At 41.9% G+C, this 16,494-nt stretch overlaps 1 protein-coding gene across 6 annotated transcripts in view; it reads right to left on the bottom strand.

Annotated features, from left to right (window-relative positions):
- The window catches only part of LOC147644590 (uncharacterized), a 223,398-nt gene that overhangs the window by 191,071 nt on the left and 15,833 nt on the right, over nucleotides 1-16,494 (bottom strand). The window contains exon 1 of one of the 6 annotated variants that reach the window (XM_086826127.1): nucleotides 156-394. The exons of the other annotated variants lie outside the window; for them this stretch is intronic. The gene's annotated coding sequence lies outside the window, so the exon portion shown is untranslated. Of the gene's footprint in view, nucleotides 1-155; nucleotides 395-16,494 lie in introns of those variants that run through there. 6 annotated transcript variants of the gene reach the window in all.

Below are 16,494 nucleotides of genomic sequence, written 5' to 3'. Positions count from 1 at the left end.
CCCCCTAGTGGTTAAAATCATAAGTCGGGGGCGTCGTGGAGCTCGAATGAGTGCTTCCGCTATATTACGCATCATACAAAGAACTAACTAGCTAAAACATAAGGGCTGCGCTCCTGACCGATAAGCTAAGCTTAACTAGCCGTCCCTCAGCTTACCTAGTAGCGAGCGAAGCTCGGGAACTCGGGAGCGGGCGTTCGCGAACATCGAAGAGTGGGCGCGGGAGCGCTTAGACTAGCCCGATGAGCAGTGCGTGAAGAGCCGACTTGCGGGAGTGCAACAGCGGCAAAGCTTTGGAAACTCGGTGGACAGAGGCGGCGCCGCGAAGGACCTCCTAACATGAACAGAAATTTAATACAGAAGGTGATTTAGAAGCGAAGCAAAAAAACGTACTTTCTGAATTTGACAAAATGAACTTAAATGAAAAAAAAGATACGGTCGAAAATGCTTTTAAAAATAAAAAAGGAACGAATTTGATATGGAATGTTCCGAAAAGTTGTGCGTTCAGTGCTTTTATTACAGGCCGACCTCAGAATTCATGTATTTAAGACATCTTTCGAATTAAATCTTCCCGGTCCATCGTTTTTACAAAAGTAGAACCGCATAGATAAATTACAGCCGGAAGACAATAAATGTTTGTACTCATGTTTACATGTTTGTAAAGGAAATGACTGAATTTTAAAAAGAATGCGTGATAACTTGTGATGACGTTGGCGTAATTGATGGCTTTGAGCATTTACTTGAACGCTCTAATATAATGGGAAGCTACATCTGCGTAAAAGAAGAATGCTTAAAAAGCCTTATTTCTAAAACATTAATATTGCTGAAAATATTGGGTTCAAAGTAAGAGGCATTATCTACGATCAAGAAGGTATCAATTGATAATGTAGAAGTCCCGAATGAGAAACCTTACTTAAAAAATAATAAAATATTGTGAATATTTTTTACATTGACATTCAGACATTTTCAAATCTATCAGAATTAATTTACTAAAAGATAAGTTTAAAACCCCTAACGAAATAGTTGATTAGTAACGATGACTAAATTAACAAAAAGTCACGTTAACCACAGACAATTAGTCACACTGTTTCTGCGGCAATTAAATCTTGTAAATATAACTAGGAACTCCATCGAAATTTTTCCGAAGTGGCAGCCTCTAGTGCTTCATCTGTCCAAAGAGTTTATTATTACTTTGGTTGCCTGAATAGAAGAGTATTAACTGACAAAAACCTCATAAAATGCGCACTTCAAATTGACAATATGGTTTGAAACCAACTGAAGGAAATGCAGGAATACCTTAAGAACGTTAAATACCAATTAAATAATACATGTTGTCTTGATGGCTTACTCCAAACTACTGAGGTTTTGTTTTGACTTATCAAATATATATTTAAAGACAACGCGGACTCTTTTCATTCTTAACTAGTTGAGTTAACCAGGATGTTAGTTGCAGAAACCCTTCAGTTAATGAATTTATTGTAATAATTGCCAAACTAATATTTTTCGCATTGTCAAATTTTCTCAAAAGAGACAAATTGCGAATCAGACGATGATTGTTTATTTTATTTGCCAGTACAGTTTGATTAAATTATATATCAGCGTGGCTATGAAAAGAAAGAAAAACAGCAGCAAGAATATTCTGTATCAAATTCGGAAAACATTCAAGACAATGATATAGTTGTCTATAATTGCAAAGGCAAAAGCAATCATCAGTTTCATCAGAGCTTTTTATTCATAAAAAAATACTTGAGCCACTCAGGCTTTGGAAAATTAAAATCACCATCTATTTATTTTTTTTTTATGTATGTAAAATCCACAATTTTTTCAAAAATAATAAACAACAACTAAAAAACTAAACTATTAGAAAATGTATTGTGGAACAATATATTAAGTGCCTAAATGAAAGTATTGATTACTAATTATGGTTTGATTTAAATAATGAGTGTTATTGGCATAAGATAGATCTTTTATATAAACTTATACAAGTTTTACTTTTTAAGCATTGCAAATGCACCGTGATAGCTGATAGGCAGAAGAAGCAAGCTAAGCTCAATATATTATGACATAAGTCATAAACAGAAACGATTTTGTTAATTTAAAATATATAATGAATGTAGGCAATGCTTATTGGGGATACCACGGTAAACAAAACGCCAGAAAGTCTTCCTCTATGGTGGTGTTGAAACGATATCAACCAATATTAATTATGAAAAAAACAAACACATTGAGAACAGCTTTTTCTGCTGCCGTTCTCACCCCCTCTCTACCTAACAAACGTTAAGCACAAAACATGAAAAGTAAGTTTTCGTGATTGCGCTTGCGAATAGAAGCAAACACATTCACGAAGACACACGCATTTGATTTTTCTTGTGTTTTCTGATAAAACCGAAACGAATGTATGGCAGTTACTCATCTTTATGAAACCGAAACGAATGTATGGCCGTTACTCATCTTTATGACTTTAATGTGATAAGTGTCAAACCAGTGGCCTAAGCAGATTATATGGTATAGATGATGTGGTATATACTGATGTTATCAGCGAAATAACGACAGGCGCCCTGGGTCACTGTAAAAAATGAAAATAAACCTGCGAAATGGGTATTAACCCCACTTAAACAGAACTGATGGTCTTCACCAGAAAAATAAAGATAACAACTTTTAACATGTCTAGCGTAAGACATGGGTATTAACCGCACTAAAACAGAACTGATGCTCTTCACCAGAAAAGTAAAGATACCAACTTTTAACATGTCTAGCGTAAGACACACTGAGTTAAAACTGTAAGAGCAGGCAAAGTATCTAGGAGTGAAAGAGTCAGAAAGGCAATCATGGCATTTTAGTCCTGCATAAAAATGTTTGGAGACTAATAGGGGCTACACCCAAGAATCATTATACAGTTCATCACTGCGGTGGTACGACCAATATTAACAGACGGGGATGGTGGCCGGCATTAACGGCGTATAACATATGAAAGCTTACAAGGATATAACGAGCAGCGTGTGCGCGGAGCCGCGGGAGAAATGCGCCATGTCTCGCGGCCCCGTAATGGACAGAGCGCATTAAGACTAAAGGCAAGCAATTGCTGAAGGGAACTCGTCACAGGAGACGGCAAGATACTTGAAAGCGTCAAACTAAAGAACAAAGTAATAATGGAATACATGGCCGAGGAGATTAACTTCGGAAAAGTATTCACTACCTCATACCAAGGGAAGACTAGAGCAGGGACAGTTTTCTCTGTAAAGGACGAGGTATTTCTCTACACTGAAGTATCCAAGATGAGCTGTGGTGTAGGGGCTTGGATCTGCGCTGAACGCAAGGGGATTTAAGAGGCCTTAAATTTCTGAGAAAGTGAAGCAGCCAGACTTTCAAAACGGCGAGGACTCAGCGATACCAGTCTACGGATCTATTTGGATAGCGAAGCGGCTATCACAGCCCCAACATGGCTAGTAACAGAATGCATAAAGGTTCTTAATAGACTTGCTTAGAGTATTGAGGTACAAGTAAATATACCGGAACACAACGATATCACAGGAAACGAAAAAACAGAGGAACTAGTCCGAGTAGGCTCTGCGAGACTGAGCATTGACAAAGATATACGGATATCCCCAAACTCAGTTCAGATTAGGATCCACCACCATTTGAATCAGACAGCCAACAAATAATGGATTCTTTGATATACGGGCTTCTACGCCTCTTAGATTAATGGTTTAATGGCTTTGGCATTTTTCCATAGTCTTTGACGAAACTCCTGTTGTTTACGTCGGGAGGTCCCCTGCAAGGGCCGCTGCGCAGCCTCTGTCCACTGAGCTTTCAAAAGCTCGACCGCTCTTGCGCTTCCATATGTCGGCCCTTTGCGCACTGTCCGGAGAGCGAATAACGTGCTCCCGCTCTCCTTTCCTCGGTATTCGCGATCGCTAGCTCCCGAGCTAGTGGACGGGTCCTGTCTCCTCTTATCGGTCATGAACGCGGCCTTTATGTTAAGCTTAGCAGTACTATGATGCAGCTTGCAACTTACACGCTGAACTGCTGCTCTTTGGAAAGAATAATTCAGTTGATGATTTGGACGTCCTCTTGGACCCTAAACTTGACTTTATCGATCAAATTTAGTTTATCGTGAATAGAGCCAGGGGTGTGCTTGGATTTATTCAATGTTGGTCGAAAGAATTCAATGACCCTTATGTTACTCAATCCAAATATATTTCATAGTTCATAGTAAAGACATGGAATCGGTTCAAAAGTAATTTTTACTTTTCGCTCTAAGCGGTTTATTAGGTGTACAAGTAGAAAGCCGTTGTTTTTTTCAAAATTTCAGTCTACATTTTATATAACTTGCTACAATCCAGGTTTTCTAAATATTTTCCATCGCTGGACACAACTTATTCCCATCTTTCCAACAGCATGTGAACTTCGCGCCGAAAAAATTTTTCATCCTTGAATGCCATCCATTCATCTAGCCATTTTTTGATCTCTTCGTATGACCGGAATTGCTGTTCAGCGAGACCGTGCGTCATTGAGCGGAACAAGTGGAAATCCGAAGGAGTGATGTCTGGAGAATAGGGCGGGTGGGCCAAAAGTCCCATTTCTGCGTCTTCAAGTAAGTTTTCACGACCTTGGCAACATGAGGCCGGGCGTTGTCGTGTAGAAGTTTCACAAATCTCCCGCAAAGGACGCTTATTTGGTTCATATTTCGACATTTTTGCGCACCAACAAAATGATAGGCAATGGGAATACACGAGCGAGCCAATTTAGAGTTGTTGACCGATACTTCAGCTTGTCATGTGGCGTTGCCAATAAAAATTTCACACCGATTTGCGAAGATGGCACCACTCTGTCAAAAACGTCGGTTTTCCACTTGTTCACCCAATAAATTGGGATGCAAACCAAAGATTACCTCCCTATTCTAATAGACTCCTCTTAATCAACTTACCGTCCTTAAGCAATCGTAGAACGATGCTAGGTATAACCTTTATTTATAACCTTATCCCTGGTGATGTGGGAAATGCTGACTTGTTGAGTCAGCTCAATTTCCACGTACCATGTAGAAGTACTAGATCCTATAATTCTTTAGCGTTGCGCCACTGTAGAACCTCCCTCGAAGATAGTCTTTCTTTCTTTAATACTGTCACACTTAGTAAACATCCAAGCAAACAACCTGGCAGCAGTCAATTTTCTCGTATTCTGTTGTACACTTTCCATCTCGCCTACTAACTCCAAGCCCAAACAGGCACTTGCCTGGTGTGTTACGGGCCACTTGAGTGTACTGACCGTAGTGTATTGCCGTATATAAAGCTGACGCGCTCCGAATCCTCCACGACGCCCCGACTTAATTTTCTATTTTCTCGAACCCAAGGATCTTTAGCGGCAGGATCGCCCCCCTACAAGCTTTCGAACCGCATAAAGATTCTTCCGTCTCTATATATATATATATATATATATAATTTTTCTGTTCACTCAATATAAATACAGTCCACTCCTCGAAACTCCACTGTGTCAATACATACCATATACATATTTATTCATATTTACGTGTGCCCATATATTTTCCATTACATGTTCTGCCCCCCTATAATATAGATTAAAGTAATTAAAAGTTAGCAAAGCGCCACCAGTAAAATCTAAAAGCAAACGAGTGTTTTTTAATTGTTTTCAACTTAGCCTGACGGCCTAAGCCACTGAGTTTTTCTCTCGAAAAAGAGCCAAGGTTTTATTTCCACTTTTCCGGCCCCGTAATAAATAAGATCGATAATCATTAATTACTTGCGACTAATACTTTCCTAAATTAGTATTTAATTTATTCGTTTTATTACGGAATAAATCCCCAATTCGTGACCCATGTTTTAAGCTAAAAATATAAGCAAATTTCCACCCCAATGTGAAGAAAAAATACATAAATAATCAATTCGTAAATTAATACATTCGATCTCGAGCTACTTTCCGTATATATAAATATACTAGCTGTACCCTGCCACGTTTCTCTGTGGCATATTGTGGTTAAGAGGGCACTTCTGAATACATCAAGGTTATGGCAAAAGCATCTTCCTGGCATAAGGTGAAGAAGGCAGTCAGAGTTGTCGTAGGCGGATTCAGGACTCTTTCTTGCAAATTTAGTTCTAGGAAATAGACACGTTGACCATTCTCCAAATTGACTGCCAAGTGAACTACAGCTGGATAGCGTTCATGAATTGGGAACGAAAAAATTCGCCATGCAGCCTCGTTGCTGCTTATGTATCTTCCAGCCTGGTATTGAGAGATTTTATCGACCACTCGTACTGCATTGCTGTCACCATTTTCTGCCTGAACACCAAAAACTGCCATATCGCTGCCTTTATTCACGTACTTGCAGATATATTTAATCGATTTCACGGAATTGCAATATTCTACGTTGATGTGCGCTTTGTATGATTCTGACAATAGTGGTGAGTATGGAACCACCCAACGATTGTCTACCTCAATATCACAAATTCTCATGTTTAAAGTTGCCGAAGTCCCTCCATCTTCAGTTGACCGTCTCCTATACAGAGGATATCCATCGCCCCTGTTACGGTGTTGGCTGTAAATGCTCGAGGATATCGCTTGGAACACTTCCCGTCTACCATTCATGGTGAACATGGGTTGACGGTACCACAAGGGCCATGGATCATGTTCTTGATGACAACTTCATGCAAATCTGTATCAACCTCGGCCCGTGGAATCTCAGCGCATATAACATCGTCGATTTCGTCTGGAGTAATTTTATCATACAGCCAAATCAGTATGTTCGCATGCGGCAATCCTCTCTTCTGCCATTCTACTGAATACATCCAGCACCGTACAGATTCAAAAACTCGATGTTACACAATGAAATCCATCAGTGACTTGAGCTTTTGTCTGAAAACACGGGCTGTGATGTCATGCCTATCCCTATATGATTGTCCAGGAAATACCAGCTGTACTATCTCGTCCCAAGCTGAATTGCATGTAAAGGTGATAAATAAATCTGGACGGCCGTAGCAACGAACATATGCCATGGCATCTTGAGCATATTCATGCATGTGGCGTGGACTACCTATGAATGAGGATGCCAAAATCGTGAGTTTTCCAACGTTGGTTGTATTACGGTCATTCATCACAGCATCCCGCAAATGGATATATTCCTCGGACCGAAGTTTGGTCTGATTCAATCGAAGGAGCCTGACAGTATATGCAGATCTGATGCATCCGGCCAATAACGACATTGCGATTCGAGCTGTAATCAACAGTTGGATTATATCTGAATGCAAGACGATTGTATTGCAGGTTTTGATCTGCTGCAAGCTGTAAACGCGCTTCAGCTACCCTTGCCCTGTCGCGTTCATTATTTTGAGAGTTGTTTTCTCTCAAGCCTATCTGCTCGTCTTTCTGCTGATTCCTCGTTGTACATCTGCATTGCTTTCAGCCGCTTAGTCTCTCGGATGGAGGCCCGTTCTTCGTCAGTCATATTCGTAATCTTACGTCTTTTTGCTCCTGTATTGCGAGTACGACGACCCAAACTCGACTCGAAACTGAACAAAAAATAACATTTTTATCTCCAATTTCTTCTTCCAATATGTTTTGAATGTTTGACAGGAAATGCTTTGATTCAGCTGGCTGCCTGTAGAGGGCGCAGCAGTAGGGGCACGGGGAAAAGCGAAAAAAAACTGATATATTCGCAAATGCAGATAAGCTATCAACATCAAAAGTGGACAATAAGAGCTGGAACCTCAACGCATGTTGCGTAAAAATTTGGGCTTAAACGGTTCAGAACTTTTCAAGTTTCTTCTTTCAATGTGTTTTGAATGTTTGACAGGAAATGCTTCGATTCAGCTGGCTGCCTGTAGAGGGCGGAGCAGTAGGGGCACGGGGAAACGCGAAAAAAATTAATATATTCGCAAATGCAGATAAGCTATCAACATCAAAAGTGGACAATAAGAGCTGGAACCTCAACGCATGTTGCGTAAAAATTTGGGCTTAAACGGTTCAGAACTTTTTAAGTCTATGAAGGAAGTAGACACGAACAGAGCATTTATATATATATAGATTGGAAGATTGCATATAGCCACCCATCCCTGCATTTTTTTCTTCTTTGTAGCATTGCAGCTAAAATTCCATCCGGACCCAGTCTTTTGTACTTGTCGAAGGAGTCGATCACCCAAAGGATCTTTCCCATAGTGCAAATCTCTTCCAATCGTATTTATTGCACCGCCCTTTGGTTCTCCGTTGTTCCAGATTCTTCTATCCGGTTTCCTGGAAAGTGTTTGTTCACCAGGATTTCTAGGCCTGTTTACAAGTGTGGGGCTAGCTCGCCCTCTAGCTAGTATTTTGCTCAACCTAGCCGTGTCTTTAATTCCGCCTAACGATTCGCATTTGCTGCTCCAAGAGTGCTATTTCGCAGCGTACATAGCTTTTTTGTATTTTTTCTGTAGCTCCTTGTACGGTCCCCAATTTTTCGATTTGTATCTTGTATTGAGGGCCTTCCTAAACTTTCTGAGTACGTTTAGTTCCTTGTTTCACCATTGTGGGTATGTCTTCTTTGAGTACGTGAGTCTGCATGACTCCTTGTACGAGTTGTTAAGAATATTACTGAAGTCCTCGACATCCTTGTCGATTTCTTCTGGGGTAGACCGAAAATTGGTTCTGCTGTCTCTCACCTTAGACTGGAAATTTTTGTTTTTCATATTTGCGCTTTGGACGTGTCCCAGGGGACACAGGGTCGGCATCGAGATTTCAAAAAATACACACCTATGTTCTGAAAAACAGTGTTGCATCGAGACTCTCCATTTTCCGACCTTATAATAAAATTTGTGTGCTCCATTTGGAGAGGTATGCCAATGATCTCTTCCCAACCTTGAAATTCTTCCATACTTGGAACAATGAAGGTGGTCGTGTCGCCCTTGTTACAGATAGTGACGATATATAATACTATCGAAATGAGACTCACCCCTCTCTTTTGATTCCTTACTTCCTCATAGCGTGTGCCTAGCGTTGGCATTGTACCCGAGGATAAGCGTCATCTGATTCTCCACAACCCACTGCATCGCCTTGATGAACGCGTCAGGGGAGGCCGGTTCATCGTGGCCCATGGAGCCGGAGGCAACGTCCAGTCCGCTGCTTCAAACCTGGCCACTGCTAGATCTGAGTTGCTAAGGTTGGGATATAAAAGTGCGTTTTGGTTATTTTTATAATTATTCCGGCCCTCGGCTTACCTGTCGAGCTGGTGTATAAAGTTCTATATCCTTTTAAGGCCATTCCAAAGGTTTGCCCGTCCCTAGACCATTGTATTAGGCCGATATTCATGTCCTTCTTCGGATAAGGACTGCAATATTTGCTGATGCCATATCGAATTTTCTAGTTGTTATTGGCATCACTGGTTGATGGGGAACATGAACGGCTGACTTTCTTCAAGCTAATCCCCTTTCATGCGTTGCTAATCTTAGTAACGCAATCTGCCAGGAAGTCCTTTGATGATTCGTCGTCGCATCTGATCACCCAGCGCCCTCTCACCATGTCAGAAGAGTCAAAGGAGGGTGACGGACCAAATGGCTCCGATAGTAATTTGTATGTTACCATATTAGGTAGTCTGATCTAGACCTCCTCCTATTTCTCCATCAGCAGGCGCAGCTCGTCCACAAGTACCATGGCAAGGCTGTCTCTAGCCACCTCACTGAATTTCTTCGCCGGTCTGTCAAAGGATGTCGCTCTCGGGGCCCCCTGTCGTTCTTCGCTTTTTTCGGAGCGCTCTGGCTCACTTCATGTAAAAGGTTGCTCTTTGACTGCGTGGGCAAGAATGATTCAGGGTGCTCCTTCTCATACCGCTCGAACTCCTCGATCACTTCCTGGAATCGAGCTTTATTTACTCGATCTCGCTAGTCAGCTTTGCCCTCCTTCTCTTTCTTGGCAATCTTCTCCAGAATGAACCGGGCATTGCTAGCCTGCGTCTTCCTTTATTGGTGGCTTGACGACTTTGGCTGGTCGTCTACCTCCTAATCTTGGCGTAGTTGGTTGTATGTGGTGCCGCTTGGCAAGCGCCTTAGAACTTCCCGCAGAACTAGACGGAGTTTGCGTCTCGTCATCCGAGCGGAGCTACTCATCTTCGTCGATTTCGGAGAAGAAGTGGGGTTTTACTTCCCCTAAGAGCTCCAAAGCGGATAAGTTGTTTTTTTCCTATTCGTTGCTCGGCGAGGCGAGCGCGGCGGGTCGTTTGGAGCATTGAAAAAGGTCGACCGTGGCTCCACCCACGGCAAAGCCACTTTCAACGCAGGGTTGCCAGGCATTATTATCCATTTATTTTCCGATGAGCTTTTGCCGATATATTGAGAGAACACGTGTAAAAAAGTAAAATCATAGTCTTGAAATAAAATTAAATAGAAGACGGTCAAAATCACGAAAATCTATTTTCAACCCTACAAAATTTTAACAAGCGAGTAAATAGAACTAAAAAATCACACAATTCCCATTAATATTATTTCCTTCCCTTTTACAAGATTGCTGCAGAAGGGACGACGGAGACGATGCGACGGCCGCGGTCTGCTGGGTATCCTTGCGAGCGATGAAAATTGACTAGGCGTGGTGCGTAGGTGCACAGTTGCGGAGTGGAGGAGGAGTGCCGTGCCGATAGCAGCTGATCCTAGGGAGACGTCGATGTCCGTAGCGAAAGGATTTCGGGGCAGACTCGGCATTGGTAGGATTGAAAACGTCTGTTACGTATATTAGTTAGATGAGTGGTCAGTAACTACTGCAAATTAGGACTGGGATCCAGGGATATACAGGAACGTGTGGTGATGTTGATGGCAAGTCTTGCATCGGTCTCCACTACGGCACTTGCCTTGGGAATGTTTGGGTGCCAAACAGTTCGAACAACTCCAGTTGGTTGACACCGCGATGAGTCTCTTCTCAGCACGGAGCCTGAGGAACTTTTGGCTTTTTCGAGCCGGATGAATTTCGCTGCAGACTCGGCAACGGTAGGAGTGAGTGCCTGTGGAATGGCTGCTTAAAAGTTGTTACTCGAGCGGAAAACGACGAAATCCCTTGTATCGTTACGGATACTGTGCGCGAAGGTTCAGGAGGAATCTAAATACTGAAGAAAGAGTTGCTGGGATTCACCTAAGTGTGATGCCGTCTGCAGCACGTAAGGCAAGTGTGCGCACAAGGGCAATCCCGCTGCTGATAGCCTCGTGGCAAGCAAGTCAAGTAGAGTTGCTTTCGAATACAGGCATTTTTAGGAAACGGGAACCAATGTCACACCCCTTGGGTGCTGGAGCCATCCAGTTACAAAAGTATTAATATGTGACTCAAAGTGATTTACCCGGTCAATTGTGGCATTAAAATTAGTAAAGGTTATGTCAACGACGGTTTGAACCATCTTTTTCCGGTGGAACGAGTAAATCTCGAAGAAGTCTTTACGGAATTCTCGAATTACAGTAGTGGGATTTGAAATCAGATGATTGGAATGGGAATATGAATTGGACTTCATCTGGTATGTCAGATTTTGTCCACACAAATACAGTTACACTAGGCCCGGTGGAGTGATTTGGGCAATAGTTTAAAAATTATATACCAGCATCCCGAACTAATTTGACCGCCGAAATAAATAAAAACTAATTGTGGCGGCAAAACCAATTTAAATTTTTGCCCTGGAATGGAGGTGTTAGAGCGGACAAACTGTCAGAAGAAGTTAAATTGTCTTAATATTTAAAATATATATATATATATATATATATATATATCTATATATATAAAAATGCTCTGTTCGTGTCTACATCCTTCATAGACTTGAAAAGTTCTGAACCGTTTAAGCCCAAATTTTTACACAACATGCGTTGAGGTTCCAGCTCGGTTATTGACTACTTTTTTTGTTGATAGTTTATCTGCGGTTGCAAATATATCAATTTTTTTAGCGTTTCCCCGTGCCCCTACTGCTGCGCCCTCTACAGGCAGCCAGCTGAATCAAAGCATTTCCTGTCAAACATTCAAAACATATTGAAAGAAGAAAGTTGAAAAGTTCTGAACCGTTTAAGCCCAAATTTTTAGACAACATGCGTTGAGGTTCCAGCTCGGTTATTGTCTACTTTTAATGTTGATAGCTTATCTGCATTTGCGAATATATCACTTTTTTCGCGTTTCCCCGTGCCCCTACTTCTGCGCCCTCTACAGGCAGCCAGCTGAATCAAAGCATTTAATGTCAAACATTCAAAAAAATTGAAATATGGAATTGGAGAAAAAAATTTTATTTTTTTGTTCAGGTTCAGTAAGTAAGTAAGTAACGAGGAATCAGCAGAAAGACGAGCAGATAGGCTTGAGAGAAAACGATTGAGAGTTAGGCAGTCGCGTTCTGCAGCAATCGATTTGATTCACTCTCAAAATAATGAACGCGACGGGGCAAGGGTAGCTGAAGCGCGTTTACAGCTTGCAGAAGATCAAAACCTGCAATACAATCGTCTTGCATTCAGATATAATCCAACTATTGATTACAGCTCGAATCGAATGTCGTTATTGGACGAATGCATCAGGTCTGCATATACCGTCAGGCTCTCAAATTCAAAAACGAACCAAAAGGATTGTGTTGCGCTTCCGGGAAAGTGGAATTGCCTCAACTTGAAGCACCACCAGAGCCTCTGCACTCTCTATTCGCTGGATCTACTGCAGAATCGAAGCATTTCCTGTCGAACATTAGGAAATACAACTCTTGCTTTCAAATGACGTCATTTGGTGCGGAAATTATAACTGCACAATTCATGCCAACTTTTAAAATCAAAGGACAAATCTATCATAAAGCCGGTTCCCTGCTTCCGTTCCCAGACAGCGAACACAAATTTCTTCTTCTTGGTGATGATGGAAATGAAGTAGATGCACGTTATGGAATCAATACTTAAATACGCTGAAGAGGCACATTATTTCGCAGCTACAGAAGCTTTTTCACGAACGGAACAATTTGGTGCGTTTATTCAAAACAGCAATTGATATGATGCCTTCGGATACCCATAAAATTGTCATTCATGCAGACAAAACGCCTGCTGGAGAACATATCAGGAGATATAATGCTCCAACTATAGACGAAGTGGCAATTGTCATAGTCGGGGATCAGTTTCAACCTCGAGATATTGTTCTCCATCGACGAAACGATCGATTGGTAAACGTCGCAGAAACTCACCGTTGTTACGATGCTTTGCAGTATCCACTAATCTTCTGAGATGGTGCCGATGGATACCATTTCAATGTGAAGATGGTAGATCCAGTCAATGGTGTAGAAACGAATAAAAAGTGCAGCGCGATGAACTTTTACTCATACAGGTTAATGGTTCGGAGGACCGATTGCAATCATATATTGAAATGTCGTCAGTTGTTTCATCAGTACATTGTCGATATGTATGCAAAAATTGAAACAGAACGTTTGCTGTTCCTCCGATTGAATCAGACGAAACTTCGGTCCGATGAATATATACATTTGCGGGATGCTGTGATGAATGACCGTAATACAACCAACGTTGGAAAGCTCACGATTTTGCCATCCTCATACATAGGTAGTCCACGCCACATGCAGGAATATGCTCAAGATGCCATGGCATATGTTCGTTGCCACGGCCGTCCAGACTTATTTATCACCTTCACATGCAATCCAGCTTGGGACGAGATAGTACAGCTGTTATTTCCTGGACAATCGTATAGGGATAGGCATGACATCACAGCCCGTGTTTTCAGACAAAAGCTCAAGTCACTGATGGATTTCATTGTGAAACATGGAGTTTTTGGATATGTGCGGTGCTGGATGTATTCAGTAGAATGGCAGAAGAGAGGATTGCCGCATGCGCACATACTGATTTGGCTGTATGATTTTTATCAAAATTACTCCAGATGAAATCGACGATGTTATATGCGCTGAGATTCCACGGGCCGAGGTTGATACGGATTTACATGAAGTTGTCATCAAGAACATGATCCATGGCCCATGTGGTACCCTCAACCCATGTTCACCATGCATGGTAGACGGGAAGTATTCCAAGCGATATCGTCGAGCATTTACAGCCAACACCGTAACAGGGGACGATGGATATCCTCTGTATGGGAGACGGTCAACTGAAGATGGAGGGACTTCGGCAAATTTAAACATGAGAATTGGTGATATTGAGGTAGACAATCGTTGGGTGGTTCCATACTCACCACTATTGTCAAAATCATACAAAGCGCACATCAACGTAGAATATTGCAATTCCGTGAAATCGATTAAATATATCTGCAAGTACGTGAATAAAGGCAGTGATATGGCAGTTTTTGGTGTTCAGGCAGAAAATGGTGACAACAATGCAGTACGAGTTGTCGATGAAATATCTCAATACCAGGCTGGAAGATACATAAGCAGCAACGAGGCTGCATGGAGAATTTTTTCGTTCCCCATTCATGAACGCTATCCAGATTTAGTTCACTTGGCAGTCCATTTGGAGAATGGTCAACGTGTCTATTTCACAGAAAGAAATGTGCAAGAAAGAGTCCTGAATCCGCCAGCGACAACTCTGACTGCCTTCTTCACCTTATGCCAGAAAGATGATTTTGCAGAAACATTGATGTATTCAGAAGTGCCCTCTTAACCACAATATGCCACAGAGCAACGTGGCAGGGTACAGCTAGTATATATATATATATGTCGGCGAATGGATATAGTGGAGATGCCAGGCTTTTACACTCGTAAGTATTATCCAAATTCTCAAAAATCTTCTTAGCCGAGTTCCCATTGTTGGCAAACACTAAAAAAAGAGTCACTCAAATATTCAGTTATAAGACTCTTTGCATTTCTCTCTGCTCGCGTCATTTCCTCACTTTTATCACTACTTGGTATCTCGTCAATTACTTTTAGTAACTCGTTTTCCTCTAAAAAAGCCTTAACTCAAAATTTCCATATGGAATACTTTTCTCCGTTAAAAGGTGTTATGTTTCTTTTTCGTTTTTCCATCTTTCGGTAATAACTGTTTTTCTGTTCGATTGTTATGCGCTTCTCAGATTTTTTTTTTTTTTTTTGATAGTCTGCTTAACACTCGCACTGAAAAAATTAAAAATGTACGCCAATTTGGTGCGCCGTTATATATGTACGTTGTTCCCTTTTTTTTTATATCACTTTTATTATTCGTTATCAATCAAAGCATTTTACTATAACACTTAGGTGAAAATTGTGACTGGGCCCATAACCTATGAGATTTATATAAAACAAAATTTATACAAACTCCAAGAACACACCAGCCAGATTTTCCAAATAGTAAAAACACTTTAATTGTTGTTTTACTTAATTTTTTTTCACAACCGCACGCTCTCGCTGTCTTCAAGCAAGTAAGGAAGGGTACGCATGAGCATACCAAAGTAAGGTAAAAGCGTTCTTAGGCAGAGAGGGAGAGAACAAAGAAGGAGAGCTTTGGCTCTCTCTGAGATCTTCATCCCCTTCCCACACACACACATACACACAATGTGTATGTATATAAGAGTGACTTTTGGTATTCTCAACATATTGGTTTGTAGTAAATGCCATATGTCAATTTTTACCCAAATCGGTCAATCCGCGGTGGATGTGTTGTCATAGATTACCAGATTTTTTTGATGACATTCGTTACGCTCGTTTTTCAAAATATGCAAAATTAAATGTATATTTTTCAATCTTTCTGAGAGATTTTCTTAATATTTGTTTCCGTAAAAACCTTGTGCAGAGTGTTCACGTCAGAAGGCCCTTCGCGGCGGCCGTGGCGCCGCCTCTGTCCACCGAGCCTCCAAAGCTTTGGCCGCTCTTGCACTCCCGCAAGTCGGCTCTTCGCGCACTGCTTATCGGGCTAGTCTAAGCGCCCCCGCGCCCACTCTTCGATGTTCGCGAACGCCCGCCCCCGAGTTGCCGAGCTTCGCTCGCTGCTAAGCGAGCTGAAGGACGGCTAGTTCGCGCTCCACTTCTCGGGCCCGCTCTCGCACTGTTAAGCGTAGCTTATCGGTCGGGAGCGCGGCCCTTACATTTAAGCTATTTAGTCTTATGTATGCAGCGAAATAAAGCTGACGATTTTGAATTGCCCACGACGCCCCCGCCTTTACTCTTCGACTTCGCTTGCGTGCCGCTCATAGCGGCAGGATCGCCCCCCTATAAGCATTGGTCCTTCGAGCCGGATATAGATATCCTACCGTCTTTTCACCAGCAGTTCCCGGTGATTTTTCCGCTGAGATAAGTATATGCTTGATTCCGTCTTGTTCTCGCTGCCGGTCTTAGACAGTGGGCCGAACATTTAATTTCGGTCGCACCGCTGCAAAATTTATTGTTTTGTTCGTGTCAACTCCCCATCCGAGTTTTCCTGACACCACGGCAGTGAGAAATTCCACTTTCTATTCGCTTCCGAACTTCGAAATTTTCCATCCGTGTCCGTTTTGTGTGCGCCGCCATCCTCATCGCCGTCTCTTCGATTCCCCGTTGTTCAACCACTTGCCAACGGTCGAGGCCTATGTGCAGCCACATACACACACACGCATTCTAAACTTGTGCTAATA

The sequence above is a fragment of the Drosophila serrata genome, unplaced genomic scaffold (genome assembly GCF_035046125.1).
Source record: "Drosophila serrata isolate PLE 108 unplaced genomic scaffold, ASM3504612v1 contig_142, whole genome shotgun sequence".
NCBI classification, from domain to species: Eukaryota; Metazoa; Arthropoda; class Insecta; order Diptera; family Drosophilidae; genus Drosophila; species Drosophila serrata.
This window is presented reverse-complemented; position numbering and strand designations above follow the sequence as displayed.